Raw genomic sequence first — 17,377 nt, 5'->3', positions numbered from 1 at the left:
TGTGTGTGTGTGTGTGTGCTGTTGTGTTTGTGTATTTATCCTGGGAGGAAAACCCCAATAAAGCCCCTACATTATTGTAGAAAACTTCCCACCCAAACCCAGCCTCTAGTCCTCTTCCCCCAATCCCAGCCTCCACTCCACCCACCCCCCAACCCCAGCCTCCACTCCTCTTCCCCCAACCCCGGGCTCCACTCCTCTTCCCCCAACCCCAGCCTCCACTCCTCTTCCCCCCAACCCCGGGCTCCACTCCTCTTCCCCCCAACCCCAGCCTCCACTCCTCTTCCCCCCAACCCCGGGCTCCACTCCTCTTCCCCCAACCCCAGCCTCCACTCCTCTTCCCCCAACCCCAGCCTCCACTCCTCTTCCCCCAACCCCAGCCTCCACTCCTCTTCCCCCAACCCCAGCCTCTACTCCTCTTCCCCCCAACCCCGGGCTCCACTCCTCTTCCCCCAACCCCAGCCTCCACTCCTCTTCCCCCAACCCCGGGCTCCACTCCTCTTCCCCCAACCCCAGCCTCCACTCCTCTTCCCCCAACCCCGGGCTCCACTCCTCTTCCCCCCAACCCCAGCCTCCACTCCTCTTCCCCCAACCCCGGCCTCCACTCCTCTTCCCCCCAACCCCAGCCTCCACTCCTCTTCCCCCCAACCCCAGCCTCCACTCCTCTTCCCCCAACCCCAGCCTCTACTCCTCTTCCCCCAACCCCAGCCTCTACCCCTTTTCCCCCAACCCCGGGCTGCTCTTCCCCCCAACCCCAGCCTCTACTCCTCTTCCCCCAACCCCAGCCTCTACCCCTCTTTCCCCCAACCCCAGCCTCTACCCCTTTTCCCATCAATCCCAGCCTCTACCTCTTTCCCCCAACCCCAGCCTCTACTCCTCTTCCCCCCAACCCCAGCCTCTATCCCTCTTTCCCCAACCCCAGCCTCTACCCCTCTTTCCCCCAACCCCAGCCTCTACCCCTTTTCCCACCAATCCCAGCCTCTACCTCTTTCCCCCCAACCCCAGCCTCTACTCCTCTTCCCCCAACCCCAGCCTCTACCCCTCTTTCCCCCAACCCCAGCCTCTACCCCTCTTTCCCCCAACCCCAGCCTCTACTCCTCTTCCCCCAACCCCAGCCTCTACCCCTCTTCCCCCAACCCCAGCCTCTACCCCTCTTTCCCCCAACCCCAGCCTCTACCCCTCTTTCCCCAACCCCAGCCTCTACTCCTCTTCCCCCCAACCCCAGTCTCTACCCCTCTTTCCCCAACCCCAGCCTCTACTCCTCTTCCCCCAACCCCAGCCTCTACCCCTCTTCCCCCAACCCCAGTCTCTACCCCTCTTCCCCCAACCCCAGCCTCTACTCCTCTTCCCCCAACCCCAGCCTCTACTCCTCTTCCCCCCAACCCCAGCCTCTACCCCTCTTTTCCCCCAACCCCAGCCTCTACTCCTCTTCCCCCCAACCCCAGCCTCTACCCCTCTTTCCCCCAACCCCAGCCTCTACCCCTCTTTCCCCCAACCCCAGCCTCTACCCCTCTTTCCCCCAACCCCAGCCTCTACCCCTCTTTCCCCAAACCCCAGCCTCTACCCCTCTTTCCCCCAACCCCTGCCTCTACCTCTTTCCCCCAACCCCTGCCTCCATCCCGCTTCACCCCAGTTAACCCCTTCCTAATTCTATTCTCCTCACAGTTAACCCCTTCCTAATTCTATTCTCCTCACAGTTAACCCCTTCCTAATTCTATTCTCCTCACAGTTAACCCCTTCCTAATTCTATTCTCCTCACAGTTAACCCCTTCCTAATTCTATTCTCCTCACAGTTAACCACTTCCTCATTCTATTCTCCTCACAGTTAACCACTTCCTCAGTCTACTCTCACCCAGTTAACCACTTCCTCAGTCTACTCTCACCCAGTTAACCACTTCCTCAGTCTACTCTCACCCAGTTAACCACTTCCTCAGTCTACTCTCACCCAGTTAACCACTTCCTCAGTCTACTCTCACCCAGTTAACCACTTCCTCAGTCTACTCTCACCCAGTTAACCACTTCCTCAGTCTACTCTCACCCAGTTAACCACTTTCTCATTCTATTCTCCTCACAGTTAACCACTTTCTCATTCTATTCTCCTCACAGTTAACCACTTCCTCAGTCTACTCTCACCCAGTTAACCACTTCCTCATTCTACTCTCACCCAGTTAACCACTTTCTCATTCTATTCTCCTCACAGTTAACCACTTCCTCAGTCTACTCTCACCCAGTTAACCACTTCCTCAGTCTACTCTCACCCAGTTAACCACTTCCTCAGTCTACTCTCACCCAGTTAACCACTTCCTCAGTCTACTCTCACCCAGTTAACCACTTCCTCAGTCTACTCTCACCCAGTTAACCACTTCCTCAGTCTACTCTCACCCAGTTAACCACTTCCTCAGTCTACTCTCCCCAGTTAACCACTTCCTCAGTCTACTCTCACCCAGTTAACCACTTCCCCATTCTACTCTCCTCACAGTTCTGCTATGGAGAAGATAACCAATGAGCTCTTTGAGATATTAAGAGGCTAACACACTAGCTAAACCCACTTGGCCAATAACTACCATAGATTATAGGATTATAGCTACTACACTAAGCAAGCTGCTAGTAAGAGAGGGCTCTCATCCATTATGCATGTAATACAATATTTCCCTGTGTGGCTGCAAGTCAAGCTGCTAATATCGCCGTTTGCCAAGTGTATTACTGTGATTATTTATCCTTAGGGGGAGGGAAGGAAACATTTTCTCTCAGAACAATTAAACAAACAACCCACAGCTCGAAACGCTGGTCTGTAGAGCCTAAATGTCTCCATACGCAGCTCGTAACCCTGGTCTGTAGAGCAAAATGTCTCCATACGCAGCTCGTAACCCTGGTCTGTAGAGCCAAAATGTCTCCATATGCAGCTCGTAACTATGGTCTGTAGAGACAAAATGTCTCCACACGCAGTCAGTAACCCTGGTCTGTAGAGCCAAAATGTCTCCACACGCAGTCGGTAACCCTGGTCTGTAGAGCCAAAATGTCGCCACATGCGGTCGGTAACCCTGGTCTGTAGAGACAAAATGTCGCCACATGCGGTCCGTAACCCTGGTCTGTAGAGCCAAAATGTCGCCACATGCGGTCCGTAACCCTGGTCTGTAGAGACAAAATGTCGCCACATGCGGTCCGTAACCCTGGTCTGTAGAGACAAAATGACGCCACATGCGGTCGGTAACCCTGGTCTGTAGAGCCAAAATGACGCCACATGCGGTCCGTAACCCTGGTCTGTAGAGCCAAAATGTCGCCACATGCGGTCCGTAACCCTGGTCTGTAGAGACAAAATGACGCCACATGCGGTCCGTAACCCTGGTCTGTAGAGCCAAAATGACGCCACATGCGGTCCGTAACCCTGGTCTGTAGAGCCAAAATGACGCCACATGCGGTCCGTAACCCTGGTCTGTAGAGCCAAAATGTCGCCACATGCGGTCCGTAACCCTGGTCTGTAGAGACAAAATGACGCCACATGCGGTCGGTAACCCTGGTCTGTAGAGCCAAAATGATGCCACATGCGGTCCGTAACCCTGGTCTGTAGAGCCAAAATGTCGCCACATGCGGTCCGTAACCCTGGTCTGTAGAGACAAAATGACGCCACATGCGGTCCGTAACCCTGGTCTGTAGAGCCAAAATGACGCCACATGCGGTCCGTAACCCTGGTCTGTAGAGCCAAAATGACGCCACATGCGGTCCGTAACCCTGGTCTGTAGAGCCAAAATGTCGCCACATGCGGTCCGTAACCCTGGTCTGTAGAGCCAAAATGTCGCCACATGCGGTCCGTAACCCTGGTCTGTAGAGCCAAAATGACGCCACATGCGGTCCGTAACCCTGGTCTGTAGAGCCAAAATGTCGCCACCTGCAGTCTGTAACCCTGGTCTGTAGAGGCAAATGTCGCCACATGCGGTCCGTAACCCTGGTCTGTAGAGCCAAAATGACGCCACATGCGGTCCGTAACCCTGGTCTGTAGAGCCAAAATGTCGCCACCTGCAGTCTGTAACCCTGGTCTGTAGAGCCGAAATGTCGCCACATGCGGTCCGTAACCTGGTCTGTAGAGACAAAATGACGCCACATGCGGTCCGTAACCCTGGTCTGTAGAGCCAAAATGTCGCCACATGCGGTCCGTAACCCTGGTCTGTAGAGCCAAAATGTCGCCACATGCGGTCCGTAACCCTGGTCTGTAGAGACAAAATGACGCCACATGCGGTCCGTAACCCTGGTCTGTAGAGCCAAAATGTCGCCACATGCAGATGCCATTCAGAACACAGAGTATAATGAGAGAAAACGTAACCTGGGGGCACACTGGGGTTTATGGGGTTGTGAGTGGCTAGGATAGGTAGTTCCTGACATGGGGTTGGAAGGGAGTGGCTAGGATAGGTAGTTCCTGACATGGGGTTGGAAGGGAGTGGCTAGGATAGGTAGTTCCTGACATAGGGTTGGAAGGGAGTGGCTAGGATAGGTAGTTCCTGACATGGGGTTGGAAGGGAGTGGCTAGGATAGGTAGTTCCTGACATGGGGTTGGAAGGGAGTGGCTAGGATAGGTAGTTCCTGACATAGGGTTGGAAGGGAGTGGCTAGGATAGGTAGTTCCTGACATAGGGTTGGAAGGGAGTGGCTAGGATAGGTAGTTCCTGACATAGGGTTGGAAGGAGTGGCTAGGATAGGTAGTTCCTGACATGGGGTTGGAAGGGAGTGGCTAGGATAGGTAGTTCCTGACATAGGGTTGGAAGGGAGTGGCTAGGATAGGTAGTTCCTGACATGGGGTTGGAAGGGAGTGGCTAGGATAGGTAGTTCCTGACATGGGGTTGGAAGGGAGTGGCTAGGATAGGTAGTTCCTGACATAGGGTTGGAAGGGAGTGGCTAGGATAGGTAGTTCCTGACATAGGGTTGGAAGGGAGTGGCTAGGTAGTTCCTGACATGCGGTTGGAAGGGAGTGGCTAGGCTAGGTGGTTCCTGACATGGGGTTGGAAGGGAGTGGCTAGGCTAGGTGGTTCCTGACATGGGGTTGGAAGGGAGTGGCTAGGATAGGTAGTTCCTGACATGGGGTTGGAAGGGAGTGGCTAGGTAGTTCCTGACATGGGGTTGGAAGGGAGTGGCTAGGATAGGTAGTTCCTGACATGCGGTTGGAAGGGAGTGGCTAGGATAGGTAGTTCCTGACATGGGGTTGGAAGGGAGTGGCTAGGATAGGTGGTTCCTGACATGGGGTTGGAAGAGAGTGGCTATGCTAGGTGGTTCCTGACATGGGGTTGGAAGGGAGTGGCTATGCTAGGTGGTTCCTGACATAGGGTTGGAAGGGAGTGGCTATGCTAGGTGGTTCCTGACATAGGGTTGGAAGGGAGTGGCTATGCTAGTTGGTTCCTGACATGGGGTTGGAAGGGAGTGGCTATGCTAGGTGGTTCCTGACATGGGGTTGGAAGGGAGTGGCTATGCTAGGTGGTTCCTGACATGGGGTTGGAAGGGAGTGGCTAGGTAGTTCCTGACATGCGGTTGGAAGGGAGTGGCTAGGTAGTTCCTGACATGCGGTTGGAAGGGAGTGGCTAGGATAGGTAGTTCCTGACATGGGGTTGGAAGGGAGTGGCTAGGCTAGGTGGTTCCTGACATAGGGTTTGAAGGGAGTGGCTAGGCTAGGTGGTTCCTGACATGGGGTTGGAAGGGAGTGGCTAGGCTAGGTGGTTCCTGACATGGGGTTGGAAGGGAGTGGTTAAGAGGATGATTAGGTGGCCATGAGGGCCAGATTGGATATTTTAGCCAGGAAACCGGGGTTAACAACCCAACTCTTATGATAAGTGTCATGGGATCTTTAATGACTACAGAGAATCAGGACACCCGTTTAACATCCCATCTGAAAAACGGCACCCTACACATGGCAATGTCCCCAATCACTGCCCTGGGGCACTGGGATCTTAGCTTCAGAGACATGGATACAGGGTGGTATGCCGATGGTTCTTCATTACACAGTTAATACACAGGATGATATGTAAAATATGTGGTAAAAGCTAGGGGTAGGACACATGCAATCACCATGACAACTACTTAATCTATTGTAGTAATAGGATGCCTTTCACATTAACATCCATCTATGTCCAGTCAGTTAGGGAGGTGGTCAGTTCACTATCTTTCCCACAACGACAACCCTCTCTCTCCCTCTCTCTTTTTCCCTGACTGTATTTATTTCCTGTTCCCCTCCTCCCTCCTCCTCTCTGACAGGTGAGAGTGATGGATCACACAGAAAACCTCTGCTGGCACTGCAACACCATCCCAGACTGCCATTGTACTGGCTCCAGTCTGCAGCCAGAACAGAGGAAATTAGTTTTTTCCCCACTAGCACCGGGAGAGGCAAAGGGCAGTGTTCACAAGGAGCGAGCAGGGATTCATTCAACGGGAGAGGTCAAATGTAATTACAGGAAGCCTCAGCTGGCTTGGTTACTTACAGATGTGGCCAAATGTTGACACATTGCACTTTACAAAAATGCAACTGAGTAGAATGAGCTGTTTTTTCTTTTCAAAACTTGTTCAATTGCTATTTTTACCCTGCAGGCACCTGCAACTTACCACAGGTGAGATAAATTACACAGTAAATGAGAATCATTGCCTCCAACCAAGTTAATTACAATTTTGAATAATTTAGTCTAGGCCAATCATTTTTTTTCCAATTTCAGTTAGAATCCCCCCCCCCCAAAAAAAAAAAAAAATTATTTGAGAAGAAAAGGTGAGTCATGCAAGGGTGCCAATATATCATGCATTGGTGCCAATATATCTGACTGCATCTGTACAGTATAAACAAACAGGTAATGACATGGCAGATTAAGTATGGTGTTATTCATGAGTGAAGGACTGGCAAATGCTGTTTGGCTGATACTGAATGAATAAAAGCACCTGCTAAATGGCATATATTATAAATGAATGTGCATATTAAATAATGATATGCTCATATGTATTAAACCCCACATATCAGTAGTCATAACACTGTGTATGTATGGTGAGGTGTCATGGCATTGGCTGTTAGAGGTGGACAGGATGTGCAACCTATGGAAGCTACAGGAGTGTAAGAAACCTTATATATCAGTAGTCATTATAGTGATAGCGCCACCATTCTTCATACTGTACAGTAAGGTGTGATATCATTATAGTGATAACACCACCATTCTTCATACTGTACAGTAAGGTGTGATATCATTATAGTGATAACACCACCATTCTTCAGCGCCACCATTCTTCATACTGTACAGTAAGGTGGTGATATCATTATAGTGATAGCGCCACCATTCTTCATACTGTACAGTAAGGTGTGATATCATTATAGTGATAACACCACCATTCTTCATACTGTACAGTAAGGTGTGATATCATTATAGTGATAACACCACCATTCTTCATACTGTACAGTAAGGTGTGAAATGATTGGGTGTCTGAGGTCCTATGGAAGCTACGGAGGGCTGTGGGGTGTAGGAGACCTCATATATCAGTAGTCATAACAGTAATAATGCCACCATTCCTGCACGTGACTACTTCCTGTCTGGATCAGTCAGACCCTGGAGGACAGAACATTTGGCTTCTTTCCAATTAACGGTCACCAAGATGATTAGCTTCAGGTAGAATACTGATACAATATTATTGTTATCTTCTGGACTTTGCCCTCACCAGTAGATACATCCACTTTCCAGAACAAGAAGTGTACAGGAAGTAGTTTATAAACTAAGACAGGTTTGATTGAACTGCAGCCGTATAAGTGGTGGGGTATTGAAGAGGGTGTGTGGGAGTGGTCTTCTTACCGTTCAGTTTTGTAGCTGGAGCATCTTTCCAGTGGGATCTTCAGCACCCTGTCACTAAGCCCCACAAACAACGACCTATCGCTGTGGAGGATTTGAAGGCTCTTGATTGGCTCGCTTTCGCCCTCAGGGAGGAGCCTCATCTCTTCCAGGTAACACCCCCGCATGCTCTTATTGGTCGTGGAGAGGGCCTTCAGGATGGTGCCGTATTCTTATTGGACAAACAAACAAAATGAGACATCTAGCCTCTGTCTTTCTCTCTCTCTCCCTCTCTCCCTCTCTTCCCTTCCCTCCCTCTCCCCGTCCCTCCCCTGCCTGCCCGCCCGCCCCTCCCTCCCTTCCAGTTCACTCACCAGTGCGATGTACATGACGTGGTAGAGGGTGTCAACTTTTTGATTCGGCCCTGCACGATGTCCACCACCAGCTTGGAGAAGCGGATGTTGTCCTGGTACAGGAGGTTTGGATGGAGTGGACGGGCTGCACCACGTCAGACATGAGGAAGAGATGAAAATATTGATTTATTTATCGCTGGGCGTCCTGCAGGCTGCGCTCCGTCTGGTTCTCCCCTGGACCTCGCTCCTCCAGGGTATCACACTGAGGGGGCAGACAGGGAGAAGGACAACTTTTTGATTCGTTTTTTCCCAAATGTTTTTCCTAAATTATACTGATTTATTTTGCAATAAACCAGAGATCACAAGGTGGAGCCTAGGAGCTTGATGAAACGCTAATTTGAGTAATTGACCAGTGGAATCAGGTTTGATGAAAGGCTCATTTGAGTCATTGACCAGTGGAATTAGGTTTGATGAAAGGCTCATTTGAGTCATTGACTAGTGGAATTAGGTGTGATGAAAGGCCCATTTGAGTCATGGACTAGTGGAATTAGGTGTGATGAAAGGCCCATTTGAGTCATCGACTAGTGGAATTAGGTGTGATGAAAGGCCCATTTGAGTCATTGACTAGTGGAATTAGGTGTGATGAAAGGCTCATTTGAGTCATGGACTAGTGGAATCAGGTGTGATGAAAGGCTCATTTGAGTCATGGACTAGTGGAATCAGGTGTGATGAAAGGCTCATTTGAGTCATTGACTAGTGGAATCAGGTGTGATGAAAGGCTCATTTGAGTCATTGACTAGTGGAATTAGGTTTGATGAAAGGCTCATTTGAGTCATTGACTAGTGGAATCAGGTGTGATGAAAGGCGATTTTGAGTCATCGACTAGTGGAATTAGCTGTGCTAGTTCAGACATACGTGAAACATCTTGGTTCCTGAGTAGAGGGCTGGGAAACAGTGAAAGAAGGAATCTAGTAGAAGAGCAGACAGTAGACTTTGCATCGCCCCCTACCTGGAAGTTGGGGATGGGGTTGGGGTGGAGAGCCAGCTTGTACGAGGGTTCTCCTGGTAACGGAACGGTCCGTTGAACGCCTGGGTGATGGCGCTGAGGTTGAAAGCACACACAGCCGACGCAGAGATGCTGTTCCTGTTAGGAAGAGAGGGACATAAAGACGTCAGGACACCGTGACTCAGAGGCCATGGCAGTGAACCAATCGATACGGTTTTTAACGGTGAGCGACCGTTGTGCCCTTTCCTTTTCAATGAGGATCAAATGCTTTGGTTGCACCTCGACTCGCGTTGGTTGAGCGCCGTCCACTTTTTTTCAATCCAATCCATCAAATGTATCTATAAAGCCCTTTGTACGGACATCGCAGGAAAAATACAGCAGCCTATTTGATACAGGAAACCACTGTTCATAAAGAACTGAATTGATGCGTAAGACCTACTTATGTTCTTAGTTCAAAAGAGAGCTTAATGGCGTCTACAGTATACAAAGACATTTATCTATCAATTATAATAGTTATCACTATGAATATAAGGTACAATATGGCACATAATTGGATAATAATTGGATAATGACAGGATAATGACAGGATAATGATTTTTGATGATCTCCCAGTGCTGGCACAGACATGTCTTTCTTTCCTATAGACCTGTGCTCCCATCTCATCTTAAACAATCCTCACAGTCTTTTAAACCTCTCAGCTGCAACACAGACAAAGGTATTCACTGGTAAAAGGAGGGAAAGGGTAAGGAGAAAAGGACTACGAAAAGGAACTGCAACCGAAACACAAGGCAAAACTCATAGTAATAGAATCTACAGAACATTCAAGTCAATGATGTCATAATGGGTGGACTGGCAGCCATTGCGAGTGCACCGGTGGAACAGTCAAATTGCCAGGGTTAGAGGTTCCAAGCCCTTTCTATAGATTCTATTTATATGGTAAAACCCTCCGAATCGGAGGCGCAGATCAAGACACACCACGTCTTCATCACTAAGGTCTTTCAGAGTGGTTCCTGTTATCCCTGGAGGATACCTGAGATCACTATCGTTTCAATGCCTTGCAGCCTGTCTTTTGTCTGTGCGACTGGGATAAGATGTCTTTCTCAATACCTCAGAGTTTACAAGCCTTTAGCTCTGCCCTGGGTGAGTCCAAAATGGACCTCAGACAGAAGAGTGCTTGTGCCAGTAATACAGGCCCAAATTGATGCTACCGCTCTCTCTCAATAGGACCATTAGTACAGGTATGAAAGGAACCACTGGGGTACTGTACTGTATCTGACTGTACTGTATCTGACTGTACTGTATCTGACTGTACTGTATCTGACTGTACTGTAGCAGACTGTACTGTAGCAGACTGTACTGTATCTGACTGTACTGTAGCAGACTGTACTGTAGCAGACTGTACTGTAGCAGACTGTACTGTAGCTGACTGTACTGTAGCTGATTGTACTGTATCTGACTGTACTGTAGCAGACTGTACTGTATCAGACTGTACTGTATCAGACTGTACTGTAACTGACTGTACTGTAACTGACTGTACTGTATCTGACTGTACTGTAGCAGACTGTACAGTATCTGACTGTACTGTAGCAGACTGTACTGTATCTGACTGTACTGTATCTGACTGTACTGTAGCTGACTGTACTGTAGCTGACTGTACTGTATCAGACTGTACTGTATCAGACTGTACTGTATCTGACTGTACTGTATCTGACTGTACTGTATCTGACTGTACTGTATCTGACTGTACTGTATCTGACTGTACTGTATCTGACTGTACTGTATCTGACTGTACTGTATCTGACTGTACTGTATCAGACTGTACTGTAGCTGGCTGTAGCTGACTGTACTGTGGCTGACTGTACTGCAGTGTGTAGGTTTACATCATGTTAATAACAGGGTCTAGGAGGAGAGGTAGATGGTTAGAAGCCTACCACACTAATATAGTGTGTTATAACTACTGGCACTGAGTCTATCAGAGAGGGGTTCTGAACAGAACAATGAGAAGGAACATGGGACTATAGACTGGCAGAGAGGGGTTCTGAACAGACCAATGAGAAGGAACATGGGACTACAGACTGGCAGAGAGGGGTTCTGAACAGACCAAGGAGAAGGAAAATGGGACTATAGACTGGCAGAGAAGGGTTCTGAACAGACCAATGAGAAGGAACATGGGACTACAGACTGGCAGAGAAGGGTTCTGAACAGACCAAGGAGAAGGAACATGGGACTACAGACTGGTAGAGAGGGGTTCTGAACAGACCAATGATAAGGGCACATGGGACTATAGACTGGCAGAGAGGGGATTCTGGGTGTTGGTTCTGAACAGACCAATGATAAGGGCACATGGGACTATAGACTGGCAGAGAGGGGATTCTGAACAGACCAATGATAAGAATGGGACTATAGACTGGCATTCTGGGACTGATAAGGCAGACTGGGCAGAGAGGGGATTCTGGGTGTTGGTTCTGAACAGAACAATGAGAAGGAACATGGGACTATAGACTGGCAGAGATTCTGGGTGTTGGTTCTGAACAGAACAATGGGACTAAGACTGGCAGAGAGGGGATTCTGGGTGTTGGTTCTGAACAGACCAATGATATGGCACATGGGACTATAGACTGGCAGAGAGGGGATTCTGGGTGTTGGTTCTGAACAGACCAATGATAAGGCACATGGGACTATAGACTGGCAGAGAGGGGATTCTGGGTGTTGGTTCTGAACAGACCAATGATAAGGCACATGGGACTATAGACTGGCAGAGAGGGGATTCTGGGTGTTGGTTCTGAACAGACCAATGATAAGGCACATGGGACTATAGACTGGCAGAGAGGGGATTCTGGGTGTTGGTTCTGAACAGACCAATGATAAGGCACATGGGACTATAGACTGGCAGAGAGGGGATTCTGGGTGTTTGTTCTGAACAGACCAATGATAAGGGACATAGACTGGCAGAGAGGGGATTCTGGGACAGACCAATGATAAGACTGGGACAGAGAGGGGATTCTGGGTGTTGGTTCTGAACAGACCAATGATAAGGGCACATGGGACTATAGACTGGCAGAGAGAGGATTCTGGGTGTTTGTTCTGAACAGACCAATGATAAGGGCACATGGGACTATAGACTGGCAGAGAGGGGATTCTGGGTGTTGGTTCTGAACAGACCAATGATAAGGCACATGGGACTATAGACTGGCAGAGAGGGGATTCTGGGTGTTGGTTCTGAACAGACCAATGATAAGGCACACTATAGACTGGACTGGGTGTTGGTTCTGATATAAGACTGGGACAGAGGCAGAGAGGATTCTGGGTGTTGGTTCTGAACAGACCAATGATAAGGCACATGGGACTATAGACTGGCAGGGAGGAGCTTCTGGACAGGATATGATGCTTTAGGCTATGCACAGAGTCGGACCGACAGACTGACAGACAGACAGCAACCCAAAACCTGACAGGGTTAACTAACACAAATGGTTCACCACAATCAATTTCCACAACCCTTTGAGTTTAAAACCTATTTAAGTGTTTCACAGTCACACAGAAATGTTCTTAAGTGGTTATCCTCCAACACCATTCTTCCTTGCGGACTAAAGCGTCTCTCCCAGACAAGGTTCTGCTCTGTCGCTAAGCCAAGGGCACCGACACAGACAGAGACGGGAGAAGAAAAGACTCGAGAAGTGATTTTCACTTCCCTCCTCTCAGCATTTGTCCAAACAGCTTGAAATGTGTAATATGCTTCTCAGCATCTGTAAAACCTTCAGCCTCAGCAGGATGCTGTTAGGGCAATGTGTAAATAAATGAACTAAAACAAAGTAGGACTGGATAGATGGAGAATAAAGGTGTGTGTGTGTGTGTGTGTGTGTGTGTGTGTGTGTGTGTGTGTGTGTGTGTGTGTGTCTGTGAGCTTGTACTCATTGGGGCTGTTTTAAAGGTCCTCCTTGTTCTTTTACAGATGTGTGTGTGTGTGTGTGTGTGTGTGTGTGTGTGTGTGTGTGTGTGTGTGTGTGTGTGTGTGTGTGTGTGTGTGTGTGTGTGTGTCTGTGAGCTTGTACTCATTGGGGCTGTTTTAAAGGTCCTCCTTGTTCTTTTACAGATGTGTGTGTGTGTGTGTGTGTGTGTGTGTGTGTGTGTGTGTGTGTGTGTGTGTGTGTGTGTGTGTGTGTCTGCATCTATACATGTGTATATATATATATACAGTACCAGTCAAAAGTTTGGACACACCTACTCATTCCAGGGTTTTCCTTTATTTTTACTATTTTCTACATTGTAGAATAATAGTGAAGACATCAAAACGATGAAATAACACATATGGAATCTTGGAGTAAGCAAAAAAGTGTTCAACAGATATTTTATATTTGAGATTCTTCAAAGTAGCCTTGATGACAGCTTTGCAATGTAGAGAATAGTCCAAATAATGATAAACCCTTGAATGAGTAGGTGTGTCCAAACTACTGACTGGTTCTGTACATGTAAAAGAGCCTGTGTGTCTATGACAGACAATGTGTGTGTTCATTTTATGTGTGTGTCTGTGTGTAGGTGTGTGTGTGTGCGTGTGTCACTCACACGTTGGTGGTGAAGATGCCGTAGATGAGGTCCTGTTCGGGCAGATAGAAGGTGCTCTGCAGCTCGTTATAGTAGAAGGGGATCTCTCCTGACCGCGAGCAGTTCAACCGCGCCTTCATGAACGTAGTCCAAGTGTCCTCCAATAGGAAGCGACCGCCCACGTCGTTCTTACAGACCCGGGCCACTCGGGAGAACACGGTCCGACCGCAGTCGTGTTCCACTGCGTTCTCTCTCAGGAAGAAATAGGTGAAGAGGCCCACCTCGTAGACTGAGATAAAGTGAGGGTCTGGAGGAGAGAGGAAGGAGGGAGGGGAGGAGGGAGAAGACAGGAATAGAGAAAGAGAGGGAGGGGAGAAGACAGGAATAGAGAAAGAGAGGGAGGGAGAAGACAGGAATAGAGAAAGAGAGGGAGGGGAGAAGACAGGAATAGAGAAAGAGAGGGAGGGGAGAAGACAGGAATAGAGAAAGAGAGGGAGGGGGAGAAGACAGGAATAGAGAAAGAGAGGGAGGGGAGAAGACAGGAATAGAGAAAGAGAGGGAGGGGAGGGGAGAAGACAGGAATAGAGAAAGAGAGGGAGGGAGAAGACAGGAATAGAGAAAGAGAGGGAGGGGAGAAGACAGGAATAGAGAAAGAGGGGAGGGAAGAAGACAGGAATAGAGAAAGAGAGGGAGGGGAGAAGACAGGAATAGAGAACGAGAGGGAGGGGAGAAGACAGGAATAGAGAACGAGAGGGAGGGGAGAAGACAGGAATAGAGAAAGAGAGGGAGGGGAGAAGACAGGAATAGAGAAAGAATAGAGAAAGAGAGGGAGGGGAGAAGACAGGAATAGAGAAAGAGAGGGAGGGGAGAAGACAGGAATAGAGAAAGAGAGGGAGGGGAGAAGACAGGAATAGAGAAAGAGAGGGAGGAGAAGACAGGAATAGAGAAGAGAGGGAGGGAGAAGACAGGAATAGAGAAAGAGAGGGAGGGGAGAAGACAGGAATAGAGAAAGAGAGGGAGGGGAGAAGACAGGAATAGAGAAAGAGAGGGAGGGGGGAGAAGGCAGGAATAGAGAAAGAGAGGAGGGGGAGAAGACAGGAATAGAGAAAGAGAGGGAGGGAGAAGACAGGAATAGAGAAAGAGAGGGAGGGAGAAGACAGGAATAGAGAAAGAGAGGGAGGGAGAAGACAGGAATAGTGAAAGAGAGGGAGGGAGAAGACAGGAATAGAGAAAGAGGGAGGGAGAAGACAGGAATAAGACAGGAATAGAGAAAGAGAGAGGGAGAAGACAGGAATAGAGAAAGAGAGGGAGGGGAGAAGACAGGAATAGAGAAAGAGAGGGAGGGGAGAAGACAGGAATAGAGAAAGAGAGGGAGGGGAGAAGACAGGAATAGAGAAAGAGAGGGAGGGAAGGTGTAAGAGATATGGTATTTCAGCTCCAAACGGCTGATGCAGCAGCAGGAATGTGAGCAGTGATGTTCTTGGCATGGAATCAGTAGTTCTCTCTTCCTTACACCTTCCTATTACCATTAGGACTCATCCTCTAGGATTCCCTTCACGTTAGAACATAAGGAGTGCCTCTAGCCAGTTACAGTTGGCTGTTCAGTAACGTATTGGCATTGACATAGAATTGCTCGAATGCAAATACCTCATCAAGTCTATGTTCCTTGATGGGTGGACTGGCAGCCATATTGAATGTACCCATAACCAGGAAGCAAAGCAGGAAGTACAGTCATGATCCAATTGTAATTCTATTCCTACACTATTAGACAAAATAGTTCCAAAAGGGTTCTTCGGCTGTCCCTATAGGATAACCCTTTTGTGTTCTATATGGAACCAAAAAGGTTTCTTCAAAGGGTTCTCTTTTTTTTCAAAGAGTGTATGGTTCACATGAGTGTTTACCGTTGAGCCATTTGGAGTTGTACTGGGCTGTTCGCAGTGGCGGCATGTTACCAAGGCTACGGTAGATGACGGGGTCACGACCCGAGAAGTCGATGACAGTGGCGGCGTAGAGTTCGCCCTTCTCTGTTACCATGGCAGTGGAGTTGTGACGCGGGTCGTAGGGGCATCTCGCCACCCCGTTCACCGTGTCCATCACCCGACTGATGTTTCCTATCTGGAAGAGGATGGAAGAAGGGTGAGGTGTTTAGATAGAGGTATGTCCAGATGTCCATACTAGGATCCTAAACAGCAGGAACAGGCCACTCCATTCAGCTAAGGGATGATTTTTGTCGGAGCGGATGTCAGGGGCCCGGAACATAATAATAATTATTTTTACACTGTAAATAGACCACAACTAAGCCAAAAAATATATTGTATTTGAAAATAACAATCCCTTCATTCATTGATTACATTGAGACACAATCATGTCTCCTCTTTTACTCGTGGGAATACTGGAGAACAGATTTGTTCCGGTTTTGCCGCAGACACCTGCTATATAGTATGCATGGCCAAAACATTACTTCATATACACTGAACAGAAATAGAAACGCAACATGGAAAGTGTTGGTCCCATGTTTCATCAGCTGAAATAAAATATCCCAGAAATGTTCCATACTCACAAAAAGCTTATCTCTCAAATTTTGGCCACATATTTGTTTATATCCTTGTTAGTGCATCTTATGTGGGGGACAATAAAAGGCCACCCTAAATGTACAGTTTTGTTACACAACACAATGCCACAGATGTCTCAAGTTTTGAGGAGGGGTGCAATTGGCATGCTGACTGCAGGAATGTCCACCAGAGCCGTTGCCAGAGAAGTGAATGTTCATTTCTCTACCATAAGCCCACTCCAACGTTGTTTGCCAGCAGGTCCAACTGACCTTCCGGCTTCTTCACCTGCGGGATTGTCTGACCGCGCCAGCCCACATCTGGCTTCTTCACCTACGGGATTGTCTGAGACCAGCCACCCACCCATCCCATCTGGCTTCTTCACCTTCACCTGGCGGGATTGTCTGAGACCAGCCACCCAGCCCACATCTGGCTTCTTCACCTACGGGATTGTCTCTGGCTTCTTCACCTGACCACCCACCCAGCCCACATCTGGCTTCTTCACCTTGTCGGGATTGTCTGAGACCAGCCACCCACCCAGCCCACATCTGGCTTCTTCACCTGCGGGATTGTCTGAGACCAGCCACCCAGCCCACATCTGGCTTCTTCACCTGAGACTTGTCTGAGACCAGCCACCCAGCCCACATCTGGCTTCTTCACCTGCGGGATTGTCTGGGATTGTTCTTCACCTGATTGTCTGAGACCAGCCACCCACCCAGCCCACATCTGGCTTCTTCACCTACGGGATTGGCTTCACCTGAGTCTGAGACCAGCCACCCACCCCACATCTGGCCTTCACATCTGAGACCACCACCCAGCCCACATTCTTCACCTGCGGGATTGTCTGAGACCAGCCACCAGCCCACATCTGGCTTCTTCACCTACGGGATTGTCTGAGACCAGCCACCCACCCAGCCCACATCTGGCTTCTTCACCTGCGGGATTGTCTGAGACCAGCCACCCACCCAGCCCACATCTGGCTTCTTCACCTACGGGATTGTCTGAGACCAGCCACCCACCCGGATGACACTTGGGTTTGCACAACCAAATAATTTCTGCACAAACTGCCAGAAACCGTCTCAGGGAAGCTGATCTGTGTTCTTGTCGTTGTCTTGACCTGACTGCAGTTCTGGCTTCTTCACCGGGACTTCAGTGGGCA

General features: G+C 49.0%; 1 pseudogene; it reads right to left on the bottom strand.

Annotated features, from left to right (window-relative positions):
- LOC135532456 (semaphorin-5B-like) overlaps positions 1–17,086 on the bottom strand; it is a 49,859-nt pseudogene extending 32,773 nt beyond the window's left edge.
- Between the last annotated feature and the right edge of the window lie 291 nt (positions 17,087–17,377).

This window comes from Oncorhynchus masou, unplaced genomic scaffold, assembly GCF_036934945.1.
Source record: "Oncorhynchus masou masou isolate Uvic2021 unplaced genomic scaffold, UVic_Omas_1.1 unplaced_scaffold_1856, whole genome shotgun sequence".
NCBI classification, from domain to species: Eukaryota; Metazoa; Chordata; class Actinopteri; order Salmoniformes; family Salmonidae; genus Oncorhynchus; species Oncorhynchus masou.
Note: the sequence above shows the minus strand (reverse complement) of the source record. Positions and strands in the feature narration are given on the sequence as shown.